A 21,805-nucleotide genomic window follows, 5' to 3' on the forward strand; every position below is an offset into this window, starting at 1 on the left:
TTTTTCACCAGACAAAAGACTACGTTGTATATACACACACACACAGTATATGTTTTAAACAAACAATTTAATCCTGGTACGCAGCAATGATAATTGTGAGGCTTGGTTGAGGTGGAGGAGTCAGAGGTGGGGTATTTCCCAGGGAATGCCTTACTGCTAAATGATGAACTAGCAATTGGCTGAGCCCTCAAAGGTTAACACATTGTTAATGTAGCCTCACGCTCTACAAGGCAGCACAAATGGAGGGAGGGGAGACAGCATGGCAGACAGAGACAGAAACACACACCCTGTGTGTGGGAGAGAGAGATGCGTGTTTCCCCTTAAGTATGCTGACCCCACTCTAAGTACACGGCCTTGTTAAGTAGATCAGCAAGCTTAGACCGCAGCTGCTGCCAGGAAGCTCCCTCCCTCCAGAGCCCTGTTGTATGTCCCCCCTGCTTTATGGAAGATGGGGTAAGCGGAGAGCAGGGGGGACACCCTGACATTAGTCCTCCTGTCCTCTTCTCCCCCTCCCCCCGCCCACCCAGCAAGCAGGAGGCTCGGGAGCAGCTCCAAGGCAGAGGGCAGGAGCAGCACATGGCAGTGGGGAGGGGGGGAGGGACAGCTGAACTGCTGGCAATTGATAGCCTGGTCTGCAGCTGCCGCACAGGGAATTTAGGGGAGCGGGGAGCTGATGGGGGGCTGCTGGCCCACCCTGATTCCAAGCCCCCACCAGCCAGCTGCAATGGGCTGCTCTTCCTGGAAGCAGTAGACAAAGCAGGCGGCTGCCAAATGACGTTAGAAGGGAGCATTGCACAACTTTAAACGAGCATGTTCTCTAATTGATCAGCAATGAAACGACATTAACTGGGATGACTTTAAGTGAGGAGTTACTGTATACAATGAAATTCTGGGCAACTTCTATTACACTTGAACACAGTCAGGGTGTGAAAGGATCCATGGAGTCATTTTTGATGTGTGTACATTTGAAGTGGGGACACCTCTCTCTGCTCATTTTCATTGCCGTTATGGCTCTAAGGCTTTGGATTAGAAGGCCCTTCCTGAAGCTCCATCAGTAGGCGAGATCCTGCAGAAGACAGATACGAGAGAGTCATTCCTGCCTGCACCTTGCAAAGGAACAAGCCTCGAACTAAACACACAGTGAAGAGACCATATGACATTCCTGGGACACCCCCACTGTTAAATCAGTGCACAGCAATGCAGGTGAAGGACACTCTCCTCTCACCATCCCACTCTTGGGGGTCTGTGCCTTCCACCACGCCAAGCTGCCAGCATGCAGGAGACACTAGTTTGGCAACGTTGATCCTTAGCGCACTGAAGCAGAGCTCCAGAACTCTGAGGCCTGGACTGCCGGGCTCCTCCATTTCGCCCTCTCCTGCCATGAAAACGATGTCCCACAACAAAACCACCCCCACCCACAAAGCGCCTGAAAATGTCCCTCCGCCCGTCACCCAAGCCTCAGGCCACCTTCCTACTGCTCTCACCCAACAGTCCTACGTCCTGATAGGTGCAGATGCTTATGTATACCCCCCTATATATGCCTTCTTAAAAAACGTGACCCTTCTCCTCCCTGCAGGGAAATGGTAGCTGGTGAAGATGAGTCATGTTGTGGGTTTGGGCTAACAGAGACCGGGTTGGGGGCGTGATTCTGGAATTCTTCCCTCCCCCCAAGAGCCTTCTCTGGGCTCCACCTCCCAGCAGGCAGAAATCTTCCCAGGCACTGCCGGTCAGCCTCAAGCCCTGGACACCAGCCAGTTCTCAGCTGACAGCTGAAAAGCCGCTCAGTGCTTTACAGTGCATCGGTGGGGAGGGAGGGGAAATCCAGGACAGAAGTGGGCAAAAGTCAACTTTTCCTAAAGCCGCACAAGAGCATCATTCCAGGAAGGTGCCAGTGACACAGACTGCCTGCCTCCAGCCCCAGGGTCTGGTCACCTCACCCTGACTAGTCCCCTGGGGACCAGCCACTTTGTTCTGCATCTTCCTGTGTGAGATGATCCCGGCAACATGGAGGGGAGAGAGGGGCTCAGTTGATGTTTGATGACGAGCCTCAGTCTCAAGTTGAGTCAGTAGCTCTGGCTGCTGTTTCACCTCCCTCTGCAGCATGGCTGCTCCTGGGAACAACCCCTGCAAGCCGGCCGCTTGCTAGGCCAGCCTCGCAGCAGCTCTCATTAGTCTTTCAGCAGATAATCTTTCAGAAGTCACCTTCGGGGCAGAGTTGGATGGCAAGGAGATTTTTCCATTGCTCCCCCGCACCCGGCAGCAGCTTGGGTGGGGTTTTATGGACAGGCGGCTCCAGAAACAATGACCCTGCTTTTCCAGCCACTGAGGGACAGGAATGTGCTACTGGGAATGTTAACGTCCCTCTAGCCCCTTCTCTTGCCTTGTGAAAGGGCCTCTTGCAAACTGTGGCCAATTGCTGGCATTACTATTATGGGTCTCATGCTTTCTCTTTTGGTGGGAGGGAGGGCGGGTCCAGGGCACCGTTTCTTGCCCCTGAACAAGGGTATTAACTGCCCCACTAGTGTCCTAGAGTGGAGTGAGGGACCCAGGCTCACCCTCTACTCCAGGTCCCAGCCCAGGGGCCCTAGGGATAGCGGTAAACCACAAGAACTAACGGTTCCTTCCCCTGGGCTACTTCCCTCCCCTGCCCTTCAGCTTGTGGGGCTTCCTACCCTCCCTCTGTACAAACCAGGTGCCCCTTTACCTAGCATCTTGGTCTTCTTAGCCCACAGCAACAATTCTCCAAACTCTCCTCTGCTTCCCTCTAAACTGCTCTCTGCGCCAACACAAATCCACTCTGCTTCAACTCCTTCCCTTGTCTGATTGACGCGGGTCGGGGGGATCAGGTGACTGGCTTCAGGTGCTTTAATTGGCTTCAGGTGCTTTAATTAACTTATAGCAAACTTTCTTCCCTCTACAGGGAATAAGGTGCCCTTCTAACACTCTCCTCCTGCCCTCTGGCCAGACTGTATCACAAAACCTAGCCTCCCCCTGGATCTAGGAACAGCCCAGAGGCACTCTACCCGTTAGAGCACTGTCCAGGGGAACCTAGAGCGAGAGATTCTGAGCTTAGCTCACCCCTACATCGCATGGGGCAGCAGCAGCATTTTAAAGGGATTCCAGCTTGTCCTGCTCGCCTCTCTGGGCTTCCAGCAGGATGGGGCAGCTTGAGGTTGCATCTACAATGTGCTGAGTCACACACCCCCCCCCCCGCACCAGCTGTGCTTGTTACATCTACTTTCCTAGCCCACCTGAGGGTCCTCCAGCAGAGAAGAGGCTATGGCCCCCTTCCCCAGTTTTCTTCCAGCTGATGCCCTGGGTGCTAGTGAATGGTCTCCATGTTATGCCTTGGTTTTAGTGCTGCTGCGCCCTGTCAAGCCACGTCCATTGAGTGAAGGGGATTCAACAGCTGCTCTAGACATCATGCCCCTTTGGAAACTCTCTGCGTATGAAGAGGTTACCCCCGGCTGGCAGAGAAGGCATTAAAATGGGCCATTCTACTCCCCCATTCCCCCCCACCCCACCTCTCTCTCTCTCTCTTTTTCTCCCATCTGGATAACAAAGCCAAGAACTAGAAGAGCCTGGCCATGGATATCAGCCCTAGAGGTGAGCCATCCAGTTTAGGATTAAGGGTGATCACAGGGCAGCATGGGGGAAGCTTATACTGGTGCTGCCCTTGCTGTACCTATTTGGGGAGCAAACAGATGTGAGTCTCCAGCAGTCTGTTAATCTGGCCCCTCTCCCTAGCAGTCAATCCCCCAGAACCCTTGTAAAGCCAAGGAAAATGCAAACCCCTGGGAGAGGAGCAGCAGCTGCTGTCCTCCTGGCTTCACAGCTGGACCTGCCAAGGAACCCAGCCATGTGGGAGAAGAGTGGGTGTGATGGCTTAGCTGCACTTAATGACCTTACTGTGTAGATCCAACCCCAGATTATAAGTGGGAGAGGATGTGCGGAGGTGGCTTTGGACAGAGTTTGACAAGTGCAAAGCCCAGAGGGGCCTTTCCCTCAGCCCCAGGAAAGTGATTATTTTGTACCACTCCTCATGGTTTGAACTCTGTGAGGCAGACGCTGTGTTTTGTGGTCTGGCAGCCAAACCAGATGATTATTGTCCTATTGTGTAGGGCTCCTGCGTCTTGCAGGCTGCCTAGAAAATAGCCACTTATACCTCTGATGTTGCCATACTGATCACTTCATTGTCCTGGCTTCTGTCCTCTTCTCGCACGAGTGCCCCCTGTCAGGCTGGTGCAAACTGGACTTCTGTCTGTGCTAAGGGATGGGAGCATCCTCAAAGCCCTGGGTACAAGCTGCCAGAAGAGAGTCATGCAGCTAACACACGCAGCAACTGGACAGCAAAAGCCGATCATTAAGCAGCTTTGTTCTGTATCGAAAGCCCCATTAAGAAGATACGTTGACCAGATAAAAAAAACTCCAGGGCCAGGAACAAAAGTTCAAGAGTCCAGGGCATTCCATTCCGCTCCTCTAAGTGTTTTTGTGGCTTTCTGCTGTACTTAGAATAATAATCATCTAAATGGGACTGACCACTGTCCAGACTCTCCAAGCTTACTCTCCCCCCCCCCAATTAAACCTACTTTCTCCTCACACCCGCCAGTCCTGCTGGGTGGTAATTTCTCCCACTTGCCACCCTCCTGGCTGCTACAGCGTTCCATACTCCCAGAAAACTTTGGCAAGCACTTCCCGGCTAATGTCGTTCAAACATTTCACGCCGCTCTGCACGGTTTAAAATAACAATGTGGTATTTGGCGCCAGCCTTTGCACTGGAGGAAATGGAGGCCTCGGCCTTGTGGTCTGACGCACAAGATGATTTCCCCGCATTGAGCCAGGATGTCGGGGCATGACCAAAGGAGAGTTCAGCATGTCTCTTATGCTTCCTTCTTTACAGGAGAGGGAACACGGTGGGAAAAGAGAGGACGTAGGTGCTGTCACTGAACTTCTACTGCACTTCAGCGCTGAGGTGAGTCCTTCAAAGCAACGCCGCCACCCCACCCCACACACACACTCTAAACACACCTTCCTTGCCAGCGTTCACACAGGGCAGAGAGGGGTAGTGCCCAGCACGGCCAGGAAGGGGGTGATGGTTCCATTCCTGGCCTGTGCTCTCTCTCACTGTAGGCCTGGGAAGAGCTGGGGGGTGTCCAAATGAGGCAGTTTGCCTAGCTCGGAAAGCGGGGCAGCACCTCACATTGCACAACGGCGGTGCCTTGTGGCCCATTCAAGCCGCAAGATTTAACCGCTTTGAAGATAGCCCTGCCCAGTCCCATTCACCCAAAAGGACAGGTTTGTGATTAGGCCGCTAGCTTGGTACTCAAGATCTGGGTGCAATTCCCAGCACTGCCGGCGTGACCTTTGGCAAGTCACTTAATATCTGTGCCTCAGCTCTCCGTCTGTCAAATGGAGATAATATGTACTTTGGTCTATTGAGACTGAGCTCTTTCAGGGCAGGACTGTCTCTCCCTCTGTATGTCCAACACCTAGCACAACGGAGGCCCTAGCTGAGCCTGGAGCCCCAGCTGCCACGCTATGATGAATGAATAAAACTAATGACTAAGAGGCGGTCAGCCTGGAAGCAGAGAGCCAGGCAGAGGACAGGCTTCTGAGGCAACAAGTGCAAAAGTTCTCAATCCTCCTTTGCCGCCAGGCGGAAACCAGCCCTCAGTCTTGGAGGGTCTCTATCCTGAACTGACCCCTGCATTTTTTTTATCTCGAAAGGAATTCAGAAATGGCTTTTAGCCAGAAGCCTAGTGTACCCGCTGCCCTTATTTAAATCTCTACCCACTTCCCAAAGGTCGGAGGGCTGGTTGTCTTGCTCATGTGCTATAATTAGAAAGAAACGGTGTTTCTGTCAATCTCAAATGATTGCAGCCCTTCAGAGGCACTTTTCTAGTGGGGGTTCATTTGGCCTGCTAACAGCTAGGCTGCAGGGGCTTGATTGAAAGCTTGGGGTGGGGCTGAGTATCCTGTATAGCATCCCCTAAAAAAAAAAAAAAGCCAAGTAGTCTGCAGCCCTGCATTTTACAGTGATGTGACTGCAGTGATCTGGATCCTTACAGCTGATATTTTCATTAGTGACATGTCCTGAGTTTCTCTTTGACATTTTAAAACAGGGGTGGGAAAACTACAGCCTGGGGGCAGCATCCGCCCCTTCAGACATTTTAATCCGGCGCTCGAGCTCCTACCGGGGAGCAGAGGCTTGCTCTGCGCGACTCCTAGAAGCAGCAGCATGTCCCCTCTCCGGCTCCTATGGCAGCCGGGGGGCTCCGCTCTGCACTCCACCTCTGCTTCTCCCATTGGCTGGGAACCACAGCCAATGGGAGCTGCAGAGGCGGTGACCACAGACGGGGCAGCGCGCAGAGCTGCCTGGCCGTGCCTCCATGTAGGAGCCGGAGAAGGGACATGCTGCTGCTTCTGGGAGCTGCTTGAGGTAAGCACTGCCTGGAGCCTGCACCCCGACCCCCCTCCAGCACCCTAACCTCTTGCCCCACCTCGATCTCCCTCCCGCCCTCCTAATGTCTCGGTTCCACCCTCCTGCACCCCAGAGCCCACACCCCAGCCAGAGCCCTCACCCCCCTACCTGCACCTCTGCCCCAGCCCGGAGCCCCCTCCCGCACCCTGAACTCATTTCTGGCCCCACCCCAGAGCCCGCATCCCTAGCCGGAGCCCTCACCCCAACCACCAACACCCCAACCCCCAATTTTATGAGCATTCATGGCCCACCATACAATTTCTCTACCCAGATGTGGCCCACAGGCCAAAAAATTTGCCCACCCCTGTTTTAAAACATATTAGGCCCAGCATCTGCTACAACGCAGAGTTCTAACCCACAAGCAGAGGGGATGGCGCTCTTTGGTCACAAACTCCCGGCTTCCATCGGCTTTGCACTGCCTCTATGCATCCGTGTGCAAGGCTCTGCATGTGGGGGAAATTAAATAATCAGCCCACTCTGTTTTGGTATTTAAAATAGGAGAGCACACAGAGTGGCTGAGCCAAAGCCCCCTGAAGTCGAAGGGTGTCTTTCTAATGATGCCAGTGGATCATGCCGTAAGTGCTCATAAAAGGCCAGACAACATGACCAGTACCATTGGCTTAAGGCAGGCAGGAGATATACCTACGCTTCTTCCACCGCCCCGCCAGGGCACTTCACTCCTGACCTGCAGTACCCCTGCTATTGTAGTGCTGCACCCCCTTCTCCAGCTCTGCCTGTGCACCTTAATCCTTGCCTGTGGTTCCCCTGCTATTCCAATCCCCACAGACACCACACCGTGCAGAAGAATTTGTGTAACATCGCTCATTTCCGGCTCTCCCACCCTCTCCCTCCACTGCTTTGTCTAGTGGTCATGCGGAGTCTGTAAAATGTGGGTATTTTTCAACTCCTGCCCTAAACTATTATGTTGTTTTGTTGTGTATTGTTCACTCTTTGCCTCCTGTCACCCCAGAGGTGGCTGCATTTCCCCATAAGTGAAGGAAGGGGTCCCTAAAGAGTTTGTCAGTTAGGATGCATTGTGTGCAAGCCAGGCAAGATCCTCCTGAAAGAAGGGTGCTGTCTAAAGGTAAGTCACCATCAGTCTCATTCTGCATGTCACATCAGCCAGCCGGCTGTTCATTCCACAAAAGCTGATTGAGCCCAGTCAGCTTTCCTTTATAATGAGGTTGTTTGGGGGTTTTTACCTCCAGGTGTGGTAGACCAGCTGCAGCTTGACATCTAGAACTAGCTCAGAATCTCTTCTGCTGCTTGCTTGGAAACACACGACTCCTGGGGACAAGTGCTTCTTAGTTTTATGCGAAGTTCATTTGAGCCAAGAGAACTTGGTGTTCCTTCTGGAGTAACCTGCTGAGTAGACAGAGCGTCCTGTCAGCAAACTCCATCTCTCCCTTGCAGGAACATGCCAATACTTGTTAGAAATCCTGTATGTCTTGGCATATTTTTGAAAGTAAAACCCCAGGATGCTGCAGGTACTGATAACTCTACAGCTGGCAAATCCTTGGCACCCAGCTGTGGGTTTGCAGTTGATGTTGCTGGCTGAAGGTAATTGTATGTAGATTGCTGATGGAAGAGTAAATACTTTTTCTTCATACTGCTACAGACTGTCAGATATTTAAAAAAAAAAAAATTCAAACAACCCTCAATCCAAAACTATAGTTTAATAATTTGGGTCGCGGGTTCAAAGTCCCCCTCCTGTCCAGGGATGAGGGCCAAAGTGCATAATCTGAGTTCCGTCTCCCTGTTCTTAGTGCTGGGGATGCCTCCCTGAGACTGACATCTGCGTTCCTTCAGGGTCCCTCTGCTACAGCTGCACCATCCCCATTTAGCATTACAAGCTCCTTGATGTTGCAGCTGGCTGTTAAGGGATGACTGTAAGGTCAGAGCAGAACAAAGGCCTGGAGACTCACCGTGCCGAACACCTCCAGCTCCTGTTGGGCCTAGTTTTGGGTTGTCCTGTCTGTTGCTTAGGCTGCTCGGCCATAAACCAGGCAGAAATAGCCCCGGGGAATAATTCCAGAATAGGGGGTTCTGTGGCTGGTGTGGAGTTCCCCCAAAGGTGCTACATAGGCCTGCCTACTCTTTGCCCCTGGTATGGGACATGTCAGGAGAGGGAAGGATGGAGGGTGGTTCATAAGAACCTATTGCTGTCAGAAAATAATGAAGGGCAGTAATTCTCTGCTGTAATTTACATTAGGGCAAGGAAGTTCCCAGGCAGCCTGCGAATATGAGAGGTGCAGAAGTGGCTGAATCTGCCTGCAGGTGGAAAAAGTCAGCCGAAGTTGTGGGGGCTGCTAAGAGACAAATGGTCCTACAAACAAAACAACAGGATAAAACCTACCATGCTGTAGAAGCAGAATGGTTCAGTGAGAGCCAAATCTGGCTCAGGGAGAGGTTTTTGCGGGAGGGGAATTCATTTAGATTTGCTTGTCACAGTGTTTATAATTAAACCTTTCTGTAGCTCAAAGACTAACTGACAATTATGGTAATGTCTGCTCTGGAGATTATTCATCAAGATTTCAGAGATGAAAAAATACCAGCCAATTAAAATAAAAGCTCCCTTTCATTCAAACGGCTCCTTTGAGTCTCATGTATTAAAGAGCATGGTCAGGCACACTCAGGGTTGTGGTGTAATGGAGCACTTGAGCATTCATAGGTCGTTCCTCTCCATTTGACTGTCATCTATTTAGCTGAGTCTTTAGAGAGACAAGGTGGGTGAGAGAGACAAGCTTTTGAGTTTATACAGGGGCTCTTCAGGTCTGGTACCCAGAAATCACCTACTACAGGACAGGCCCAGCAAGGAAAATAACAGAACACCACTGGCCATCACATACAGCCCCCAGCTAAAACCTCTCCAGCACATTATCAGCGACCTACATCCTATCCTGGAAAACGATCCCTCCCTCTCACAGATCTTGGGAGACAGGCCAGTCCTCGCTTACAGTCAGCCCCCCAACCTGAAGCAAATACACACCAGCAACTACACACCACACCGCAGAAACACTAACCCAGGAACCAACCCCTGTAACAAACCCCATTGCCTACTCTGTCCCCTTATCTACTCTAGCGACACCATCAGAGGACCCATCCATATGAGCCACACCATCAGGGGCTCATTCACCTGCACATCTGCTAATGTGATATGTGCCAGCAATGCCCTTCTGCCATGTACATTGGCCAAACTGGACAGTCCCTACGTAAAAAAATAAATGGACACAAACTGGACATCAGGAATGGTAACATACAAAAGCCAGTAGGAGCACACGTCAATCTCCCTGGACATTCTATAACAGATTTGAAAGTAGCTGTACTTGAACAAAAAAACTTCAGAAACAGACTTCAAAGAGAAACAGCAGAACTAAAATTCATTTGCAAATTTAACACCATTAATTTGGGCTTGAATAGGGACTGGGAGTGGCTGGCTCATTACAAAAGCAGCTTTGCCTTTCCTGGAATTGACACCTTCTCATCTGTTATTGGGAGTGGACTACATCCACCCTGATCGAATTGGCCCTGTCAACACTGGTTCTCTACTTGTGAGGTAACTCCCTTAGTCCTCTTGGCCAGCAGTCATTCCATTGGTCTGATCATGGGTCTCTATTGTCAATAGTTACCTTGGAGATACATGTTCATAGAATATTAGGGTTGGAAGGGACCTCAGGAGATCATCTAGTCCAACCCCCTGCTCAAAGCAGGACCAATCACCAATTTTTGCCCCAGATCCCTAAATGGTCCCCTCAAGGATTGAACTCACAACCCTGAGTTTAGCAGGCCAATGCTCAAACCACTGAGCTATCCCTTCTTCTCTTCATGTGCTAGTATATTTATGCCTACATCTGTAATTTTCACTCCATGCATCTGAAGAAGTGGGTTTTTTACCCACGAAAGCTTATGCCCAAATAAATCTGTTAGTCTTTAAGGTGCCACCAGACTCCTTGTTGTTTTTGTGGATACAGACTAACACGGCTACCCCCTGATGCTTGACAGGTCTGGGAAAGGTACTCAGTGTCACAGCTAAATACATGGTGGAACAGATTGTTTAGTGAAAGTAATTTAACACCCCACTTGAGGTGAAGTGGCCCATTAACTCCCCTCCAGTCATAGAGAGGAAAAGAAAGGGAAGGGAGGAATCAGATGGGGGGAGGGGGGCTTCTTTGTGGGTTATAGATTATTGTAATAGACCATAAATCCAGTGTCTCTATTCAGTCCATGATTTTTAGTGTCTAACACAGTTATGAATTTAAGCTCCCAGGCTCGTCTTTTGAAAGTGTTGTGCAAGTTTTCTTTTCTTTTTCTTTTTCCCCACAAAGCAATCATTCTCGATCAGACCTATCAGTTCTCATCCTCCAAGAAAACCTGAACAACACTTTCAAAATACAAGCTCACGCGCTTAAATTCGTAACTTTGCTAGACACTAAAAATCATGGTCTTCTTAATAAATGCACTGGGTGTATGGCTTATTACAACAATCCGTAACACACCGACCTCCCTTTTTTGTCCTATGACTTCAGAGGTGCTAATGGTGTGCAGTGTAGTCGTAGCCGTGTCAGTCCCAGGATATTAGAGGGACAAGGTGGGTGAGGTAATATCTTTATTGGACCAACTTCTGTTAACCCCTTAATGCTAAACAATTTGTTCTTCCTTGTATTTAGGTCTGAGTACCTTTCCCAGACCTGATGTAGCTTGAAAGTTTTGACTCTTTCACCATGTTCCAATAAAAGATACTACCTCATCCACCTTGTCTCTCTGCTTCAGTGAAATACATGACTGGGCTCAATTCAGGGGTAATGGGGTGAGATTCTATGGCTTGTGTTAGACAGAAGGTCAGACTAGGTGATCAGACTGGCCTTAAGGTCCATGACGCCCCAAGGCCCCCATCCTGCGTATTTATAGGGGGAATTAGAAGAGTGAGGAGGAACCTCTCCACCTTCTTCTTCTTCTTCTTCTTCTTCTTTTTTTAAGGAGTAAATTCCTAGCACTTTTCCATGTAAAGAGCCTTAAAACTTCAGAGTTACAAACCAGCCTCTAAGGCAGAAAGTGCCTTGCAAGTGGGCTTCAATTCTGCAGCAACAGCGTGATGTGGTTCTGATGCTCTCTTACCCACTCTGGTAAAGTGAGGCAGTTAAGTGTGAAAAAAACAAAACCAAACCAGGAGTACTTGTGGCACCTTAGAGACTAACAAATTTATTAGAGCATAAGCTTTCAGGGGCTACAGCCCACTTCATCAGATGCATTGAATGAAACATATAGTAAGAAGATATATATACAGAGAAGGTGGAATTTGCCATATCAACTGTAAGAGGCTAATTAATTAAGATGAGCTATTATCAGCAGGAGAAAAAAAAATTCTCCTGCTGGTAATAGCTCATCTTAATTAATTAGCCTCTTACAGTTTGTATGACAAATTCCACCTTCTCAGTATGTGTGTAGAGATCTATCTATCTTCTTACTATATGTTCTGTTCAATGCATTCAATGAAGTGGGCTGTAGCCCACGAAAGCTTATGCTCTAATAAATTTGTTAGTCTCTAAGGTGCCACAAGTACTCCTGGTTTTTTTGCGGACACAGACTAACACAGCTGCTACTCTGAAACCTGTCAGTTAAGTGTGAGGGGTATATCATTAACCTTCTCTCCTCCCACACCCCCAGCCCAGTGCGTAATGATTTGATAATGGTGGATAGGAATTTGGTTAGAATTGAGGTGAGAAGTAGGGTGACCATATTTCCCAAAGGGAAAAACAGGACACAGTGCGGGGCTGGCCCAAGCTGATGGCCCTAGAACCTCCCCTCCAGGGTTGGCCTGAGCTGCTCGCCCAAGCCCTGTCTCTTCCTCCCCCTCGCCCCCCGCCACCTGAGCCCTGCCTCCCCTCTGTGTGGGGCTGGAATCACTGCTTGTTTCCCCCGCCCCCCGGCACATTTCTCCACACTTTATCCCACTTTTTTGGCAGAAGTGGGCGTATTTTCTGTTTGCTTTTGCCAACTGATCAAGTCAGCAATAACAAATGGGACAAATACCCACTTCTGCCAAAAAAGTCGGGATGGCTGGGACAGGGGTTAAAAAAGGGATTGTCCCGGCCCAAATGGGACATATGGTCACCCTAGTGAGAAGTGGGTGATGAAAAATATAACACAGTCCCGCCCCAAATGTCAAAGGCCAGTCCTGGATTCCAGCATTCACAAATGCAAGTGCATATACAGCTTTGTACATTCCCTCAGCTCAGCCATGGTCCCTGAGTACACCCATCCCCACTTACAGGCCCACAGCACAGCCATGGTCCCCACCTCCAAAAGGAAGGATTTAAAGGTTGCTTTTGGGCTCTGTCAAAGCCACACCAATGAAAACAAGCGAGGTATGAAAAAATTAGGCATGTAATTTTAAATGTCTCATTGAAACACTTTGCAAACCCCTTATTCAAAGAATCAGGGGCTTTTTAAGCTGCCTTCCAATTAATCCCTAATGAGTGAGACTTGGCAGAATTTCTTCCATTATTAGCTTTATGGTACTGGCTCTTCTGCTTAAATGTTTAAAGCAGTTTGGCTTAAGCTCATAGAACTGGTTTAAACTAACTTTAGGGCTGGAACCCAAATCTGGAAAATGCAGTATTATTGTGGATCGCTGTTCACAGAAATAACTGCTTGCGTACACACACTGACAGGTGGCCTGTATGTAGCAGAGGATCAAAAACAGGATGTTAAAAACCTTGTTTTCTCTTTTTATTCTTTTATCCCACTGAGACTTAGTGATATTTTGCACATTCGTTTATTCTTTAATATCTTCCAGCTGGCAGCACGTGGCACATGGCACAATCTCCCCCTTGCTGGGTAACGAAGGCAGAAGTTTTCCAGTAAGGAGACTGTACTATTTTGTTCTCTGTGGAGATGAAAGACCCTAACCTCCAAGGGTTACACACAGCCACAAAACCTGACACTCTCTGTTCTTCATGCTAAATGCTTACTCCTGCAGTGCTGGATTAGCTGTAGAGACACAATCAAAATGTCCTTGCTTTAAACAAGACCAAGAGAGGACTGATTATGCAGGGGCAGGGAGAAGGGATCCAGAGGCAGCAGGGAGTCATATGCAAGTGGAAATAATGTGCAAGGAATGAGCGAAACAGGCCCATATCTAGGCAAACCCAATGGCCATTGGCTAAAGCAGGACATAGGACTCCCTGCTGCACAAATGCATACCTGCATAACTTGAGCTAAACAAACATTTCCATAAGGTGCTAGGGCTTAGATCCTGTAGCCAGTGTCAGATAATTGCTGGAGAATTTGTCTGACATATTCTATCCAATAGAGGGCAGCTGAGCACATGCACACACTAGAAAATGTTAAGTATTGTGCATTATTAAAGTCGGGCTGGGGACACTGATTCTTCAGGGTCACATTCTAACTGGCTGATTGGGTCTTTGATGATGCAGCTGTGCGCTAACTCCCAGCTGCCTGAATCTGGTACCTCCTCAGTGGAAACTCACAGAAAATGCTTAGACCTGTTACGCTGAATGGAGAGAGGTACTAACAGTGCAGTTAACGTTTAAGGGTGGGAAGAAAACAGATACCCACAAACACATTTTAAAAAGTTATTTTAAAAGAGTGTAATTTTAAAATGTGACTGAATCAGGAGGTGAGTAAAATCAGAGGAATGGGCAACTTTATGAAATAAGTGGAGAATAATCTTACTGTAAAGTTACATTGTGATACCTGTAGAGTCCATCCAGTTATTCATCACCTGGCCATCTTTTGCACCCTTTACCGTTTCTCAGAATCAGTGGGAGCTACCACACAGTTGCATCATGGAAAGCCCAACCAGCCAATCAGAATGTGGCTTTGGGAAAGGCACAGACCACCCCGTTCCATAAATTGTGGGGCCGCACTAAACAAGGGACTACTTGCTTTGTCTTTTGGCTCTGGTGCTTTGCTGTGGATTGCTGAATGTTCTCTGATCACTTGACAACTCAGCACAGGCCTTGTGTATGCTAGGAGCTTTCCCTGCTGACAAAGTCAGCATCAGTACCTTATGCAGAACTACAGAAGGGTGAGGTGGGGAAAGCACGTTTTTCCTACTTGCCATGAAGCAGGCCAGGGTTACAGAAAGGGTCAGTTTACCATTGCTCAGGGCTCAGCAGGCACTCATCACTAACGGTGGTCTAACAGGATGGTCTACCCCTTTAAGGAGTTGGGCGGGAGGCGGGGTAGGAGGCTGGAGCCTGCTGGGATGGGTCAGGTCACTGATGCCTGTAAAGGTGTGCAAAAATTACAGCTGGAAAGGAGCTCGAGGAGTGAGGTGAGAGCTGTGTAGAGCAATGGGCTGCTGTAACCTGTGGTGGTCAGGGGAATAGCTTTGTTTTGCAGTAGAGTTCTGAGTTAACATATTGTTGCCTGAGATAAGGGCCTGAAAGAGAATTGGGGGCAGCATTAGGCCTTCCTGGGCTGGGGAAGCAGGCCAACAGGCCTCCAAAGGGGTACTCCAGAAATGGTCAAAGGAAAAGCAAAGAACACTGCCAATGCACTGGGTGGGGGGGAGGTTCAAAATGTTGTCCCTATGATCCACTGACTGCTATGGTGTGTACCCATCACCAGTGGAGTGAGAGAGAAATCTAATAGTCACATCGGCCTGGATTAATCGAGAGTGTAACTCCATTAACTTCCTTGAAGCGACACCAGCAATGAATTTGGCGGGCAGAGTGGAAGCTCTTCGCTCTCCACCAGATAGAAGGTGTCTTAGAGAGATCCTCAGAATTGGGCATCAGGCAAAAATGGTGCGATAAGCCATGATCCAAGGCTTTAGAACTTTACAAAATATCTTGTCAGTTTCAAATTGAAAATCTCCTTTTAGTTTGTTAATCCCTTTATAAAAAAAACAAATCTACAAGATCAGGTTATGTTGTTCCAATGATGGGGAGGGGCGAAGGGGTATCCCTGTCCAGCTACTGTGTCTATGTGACTTTAATATTTCCTCATGGGAAGTCTCATTTAGAAAAGAGCTCGGAGAAATGTCTAACTACTGTGATCCAGTAGGTGGTGGTGCTAACCCAGGAGGTTAGGAAACAGGCAGATTCTGGCTCAGCCTTGCATTGCAAATAACCTCCAGCTTTTCTGCCTGGGAGGGGAGCTGCTGCATACAAATAGATATAAAAGTGAGAGCTGATCGAGTCCTTTCAAAGCAGCATCTCATTCTCCCTCCCCTATTAATTTCCTGCATCTCTGATTTCCGCATTAGTCTGCTACCTGCACAGGGCAAGGGTTACTCTGGGGTCTTATGATAGGAACTTGCCTTATCATTAAAACAGGAGGAAGGAGTAATGATAACAATACTTAGCCCTTCTCTAGAACTTTCCATCTGGAGACCTCAAAGCGCTTTTACCAAAGAAGGTAAGTGTTGTTAACAAGGCTGTGACCTTTATTGTAGCCTCACAGCCTTTCCTGTCTGCTACCGGAGAATAAATGTGTGCAGAAAGCTCAGGAAGATAAGAAAGTGGAAACCTTTGGTTGTTTACTTCCCTTGCTCTGGGAAGAGGAGGAGAAACCCCAATGAGGTTCCCCAGCAGTGGATCAAGGGTTTTCCAATGGGGGAAACAAATAGGATGCAACCGAGTGCTGTGCAAACTAGCTGGATCTTTAAGAAAGACAATGAAGCACACAATGCTTTGCACAAGCAGGTTTCAGAGTAACAGCCGTGTTAGTCTGTATTCGCAAAAAGAAAAGGAGGACTTGTGGCACCTTAGAGACTAACCAATTTATTTGAGCATAAGCTTTTGTGAGCTACAGCTCACTTCATCGGATGCAAAGTGAGCTGTAGTTCACGAAAGCTTATGCTCAAATAAATTGGTTAGTCTCTAAGGTGCCACAAGTACTCCTTTTCTTTTTGCACAAGCAATCATCCTGGGACTTTTTGCCACGTGCTCAGTTGTATTTTCTACCAGTTTATTAGCATCTAGGGGCAACTCACAGTGAAAATCATAGGAGTCAGTCCACTCAAATGGTCATTTGTCATGGGCATGCGTGGATACATTTTTGGGGGACTAGAAAAGAGTAGGATAAGAAAGTTCCCCAATGGCAGCAGCCACAGGCAAGGTGACAAACTCCCCTATCAATATACAGATTTTAATGTAAAAAAAATATCAGGCCACATGGAGCCAGAGTTTTGATAATGTCATTGGGTGTGACGTCCTTTCACTGCCATTTCCCCCATTGCTTAGTATTTAATAGAGACCTGGGGTGAAATCCTGCCCTTACTGAAGCCTGTGGCACCAGGATTTCACCCCTGAGGTTTATCAGCAAGTTAGTATGGTAGATAATCCCTAACTGAATGTTCACCATAAACATATTTGCTAAAACATCCGAGGAAAGAAAAAGCAATGAAATTGGGGGCCATTTTACTGAAAGTTCCAAAGCTGTCATTTAGTTGCACTAGGGAAGCATCCATAAATAGAAGGAATAGTGTACGTTTATGATGTTACCGTACAAGATCTAATGGTACAGTCTGCCTTTGTTATTGCTTCACAATACAGGGCATTGAAAATTCTAGTCTGGCATCACCGCCCATTCATCTTGCTTTTGCAAAGCATTTGCCAAATTAATCCTCATTTTAAAGTCAGCCCTGGAAGCTTTTTCACCATGTTGTTAAGGCTGTTGGCCACAAGCAACTTAGTTGCTGTGCACTGCAGTCCAGTGGGGGCTTCATTTTCCTTGTGCAAAGTGGTTACAGAATGCTGAGTGAGATGGGAAGGTCTGTAGTCTGTAAAGTGTGAAGAATATTTGCATCTCCTGGTGTGTTCCAACCTTCTGAATCCTGCAGAGTGTCCAAAATATATGGACCAAGTTGGTGGATACACATGTCAGCCAGTCACTGAATATCATCTGGTGGATTACACTTCGGTGCTCATGCTTCACTCTAACTGCAGATTCCTTTGCCTAGCTTCAGGTGCCTTTGTAGCCCCATTGAAGAAGACCCATAGGAATTCTGCTGCTTTTCATTCCACCTCTGGCCAGGCTTTAGGGTCACAGTCACTGGCTCAGATTCCCTGCTGGTATGAAAGAGGCTCAGCTCTGTTGCCCCCAGTGAAGAAGAGCTAATTTGGCTAAATGACAGTAGGTGACTATTGCGGCCCGGATGCTGATTGGATCGTTCTGGCGACGATGCACCCCCCTCAGCCCACCCAGCCTCCGTGTGCAATCCTGACCCTGACGCCCTCCCAGTGACGGGCATGATACCATGAAGCTGAGGAAGGAGCTGATCCTTCATGAGCTCCAATCGGTAGGCCTCCGTTTTGGGAAGTTAGCATCTGCCAGTAATGAATTATGAATACTGTGGCGTTGTGAGAGGCTGATGGTCTGATGTGAGCGATATACCTTGTAATGAGGGGTAATTGAGAAGCACGTTTTGCTATGAGCTGCATGAATAACTTCCGAATGTGATGCACCAGAATGGTGCATGGGATCTGTGCATGCACCACTGCCCTCTGTGGGACGGAACTCAGATCAGCCTTGTTCAATCACTTTTCTATGAACACATCTAACATGCTACCCTCTTCCCCTGCCAGCCGAAGCTGTGGGATCCATTCCTGATGCTGCATGTACAGCTAGTGTATGTCACCACCCGGGAACATAACCAAGATGCCTGCTCCCTTCCAGGAGAATTCAGAGATGGAACAGATCTCATGGACCATCCGATTCATCTATCTCCTGTATGGGATGCAATCTCACCTCTGAGGGACCCAGGAACTTTCAGAAGATGAAAGTTACAATTCAGAGCCCTGGATCCATAGTACTGCTGCCCCTGCAGCTGATCCCATAGAGCAGCTCCTATAAACAGCTGCCTGGATATTGCATTACACCAAAGGGCCCCTCCGGCTGCTGTCACCTGATGGCCCTGGATTAGTAGTTAGTATCTGCTACTCAGCTGTTCCTGCAGAGTTCCGGCCATTAAGGGGGTTCTCTGATTATTCCTACTCAAGTGATTCCCGCTTCAATTTTATAGCTCATTTGAACGTAAAAGATATAGATACAGGTGCATTTGAATGATAGACTTCAGTGATTTAATGTCTTCAGCTGCCCATTTGGAAATCTACAGATAATGTTGCTAATCAAAGATCCTTCATGTGCCTGAATTTTTTACCTAACCTTTGACACACGCAGACTGGAATATGGTAGAATGCCACACCATTGGGGGAGCAAAGGGAGGCTAGCTGGGTAGACTGATCAGCGTACAAAGCCCTTTGAGGGTAGCAGTGCAGTGTATATGGAGACAGAAGTGGGATACCCATAGCTTGGGAAGAAAAAAAGCCAACTTTCAATATTATTAAAAACAAAATTGTCCTTACAATGCTGCCATTATTGGGAGAAATATGGACTTACTAAAGTAGCTGAAGCCTACGTATGGTTCTTGTGGGGGGAAGCACATGCTACTTTAACAAGAAAAACTCAGAATAGAGAGTGCTGACAAAATTGAAGAGGCTAATTAAAGAGCACTAACTTATTGGTGCAGTCTTGGCTTTGCCAGGGCAGAAGGGCCTTCCATGAGCATCTCACAGTAACACACAGTCAAGATATAGATGTTGACTGGAAAGCTCTACAGATGATCACAGGACACTGAACAGAGCAGACCTGTTGTTCCACTGTAACCCCAGGTATTGAACAAATACTGTTTTAGTACAATAAGGGAACAGTTCCTCAGCTGGTGCAAACGGGCATAGCTCTGACTTCAGTGGAGCTCCACTGATTTACACCCACTGAGGAACAAACCCCAGTTCCTGCCTCCAGTGAGATTCATAACCTGCTAAACCTGCTTTGCTGTTGGGTAAATTGGGGCCACTTGGACTCTGCTTGATTTGTCCACCTGATGTGGTCTGCCCCGTGCTTGGCTTCCACAAGCCGCACAGCTAATGATCAGTGTGGGGTTATGAGCCATGAGGGTCAACAAGAGGTAATGGTGGACCTGATTGACAAACACGAAATCCCCTTTTTGTGTGTGCGGCTAGTATTACATTGCAGCAGGCAGGGTGTTAAAACTGCTGATAACAATAAAACTTCTAGTGTCTTGTAACAGGATGTTATAAATAGCATAGGAAGGAAAGCCAGAAGGCTCCTACACTTGTGTCCTGGCTGGAATGGTGTCCATTGTGAAATGTAATAGGCAATCCATTTCAATACACAAAGTCAGGCACTCTCCTTTTAAAAATAAACTGGGTTCAGTTTCTAACAGGGGTGGGCAAACTTTTTGGCCTGAGGGCCACATCTTGGTATGGAAATTGTATGGTGGGCCATGAATGCTCATGAAATTAGCAATGGAAAATTAACACTACTCAAACATCAGAGTCACCTAAGCCAACAAATAGCAGGCACGTGGGCTTGCATGTTCCAGGCTCTGATGGCGTGTGAGGCGGAGCTGGAGTAACATGGGGGTCCTCACGCCCATCATGCAGGTCCTGAACGTGCAGGAGTGCTGAGTGGGCGGAGCGGATCAGGGCAAGCACCTGACCTCGTTTCCCAGCTGGAGAGCCGAAATGGGGCAATGGAGCTTGCTGACCGGATTAAAAGGTCTGACGGGCTGCGGGCCGTAGTTTGCCCACCCCTGTTCTGTCAGCATCTGACTGGTAACAAAACTCACGTTAAAAAGAGTCTAGACTAGCGTGTGTTATTGCAGAGTTGGTGAGCAGGCCTCGTGTACTCCTCTGGCCAGCTTTCCTGGGAATATGTTGGCATGAGACAAAGGTTTTCAGCTGAGTATTTCTTACATGACGGGCTGTTAGCGAAGGGTCAGTGTGGTAAACATTGTGAAGGAAAGGGCTAGTCTAGGTCTGCTACTCAAAAGGGCCACTCTCTGGTTCTATATGCAGTGAACTTCCTGGCGATGTTCAGAGCGCTCTTCCTCCCATGCTACAGTGCAGTGGTTCTCAACCCACGGGCCACTTGCAGCCCAATCAGCACCCAGCTGTGGCCTATGTGACATCCTCAAGGCCACACAGATAGTGTATATATTGTTTGGATGTGCCTCATGTAATGCACAGAGTGCTACATATGTCTTCCAAAATGGTAAATAGGTTGAGAATCAGTGTTACCATGCATGTATGTGTGTGAATGCGGTGCGAATAGGATTTGCCTGCATGACAAAACCACACCAATTGGTCCCCTTACCGGGAGCCTCAGCAAAGATGCCAAAGCTTAAATTGGCTTATCAACTGAAATATCCCACTTCATCCACCTAGATGTACATTCGCTTCGGCCATATGGCAAAACGTGTAGAAGCTTGCATTGCTTTTGGAGGACAGAGAGGCTGTTCCCTGCTCCAGTGATGGACCTCTGGAGCATGAGCCCTCTGTATTACAGCAAAATGTTTATCCCCCACCCTGTCCCACCAAGTGGTCACCCCTCTCCCAATGGGGTCAAACAGCCTGTCTCCATTGCTCTCCCCACATGGCCCAGCCTTCACGTCAGCTGGTATCTGCTCCAAGCTCTGCACCCAGCCCTGCCATATCTGATTCCCTGCTCACGCTGGCACGGGGATCGAGACTGGGGCAGGCACCAGGCCAGGGGCCTCCTCTCTGAACTGATACAGATGACAGAAACATTGAAGTGCTAACAGCCTAATCTGGGGGGAAGGAATGGGGTGAAAAGCTGAGGGAAGACTCTAGGCTGTGTCTGTGTGGATGGGATTACTCATGGGGGACTAATGGACTCCTGGAGGATTCTAACCAGAGGGATTTCTGTAATCCCCTCTCTACTCCCTGCCCCCACAACAGTCCCATGGCCATGGACTTAGAGCTATGGCGAGCATGACACTGGGCAGTGCTCTAGCCATCTTCCCCTGGACTCAGGTCTGGGAGCGGCAGTCCTAGCCAGGGAACAGCCAAAGACACGCTGCCCCACTGCCAGGGAACAAGGACAGAGTATGTCCTAGCTGAGGGCAGGGAACAGCCAGTTCCCCCTCCCAGCCCAGGGCAAGCAGCAAGGTCCAGAAATCCAACCACAGCCCTCCACCATCCAGCCCTGGACAAGGGGCAGCCAGAGGCTTCAGACTCAGCAGGTACATCTAAACTGCGATTAAAGCCCCGCGGCTGGCCCAGCTCAGCTGATTCTGGCTCACAGGGCTCGAGCTGCAGTGTAGACAGTTAGGCTGGGGCTGGAGCCCTGGCTCTGAGACGCCGCAGGAGGGAAGGGTCTCAGAGCCTAGGCTCCAGTCCAAGCCAGAACATCACAGCAATTTTTAGCCTCGCAACCCAAGTCCTGTGAGACAGAGTCAACTGACCTGGGCCAGCTGGGGGTGTTTTATAGCAGCGTAGACATAGCCAGAGACCCTGCTGATGTGAC

The sequence above is a fragment of the Lepidochelys kempii genome, chromosome 6 (genome assembly GCF_965140285.1).
Source record: "Lepidochelys kempii isolate rLepKem1 chromosome 6, rLepKem1.hap1, whole genome shotgun sequence".
In the NCBI taxonomy this organism is placed as follows: Eukaryota; Metazoa; Chordata; order Testudines; family Cheloniidae; genus Lepidochelys; species Lepidochelys kempii.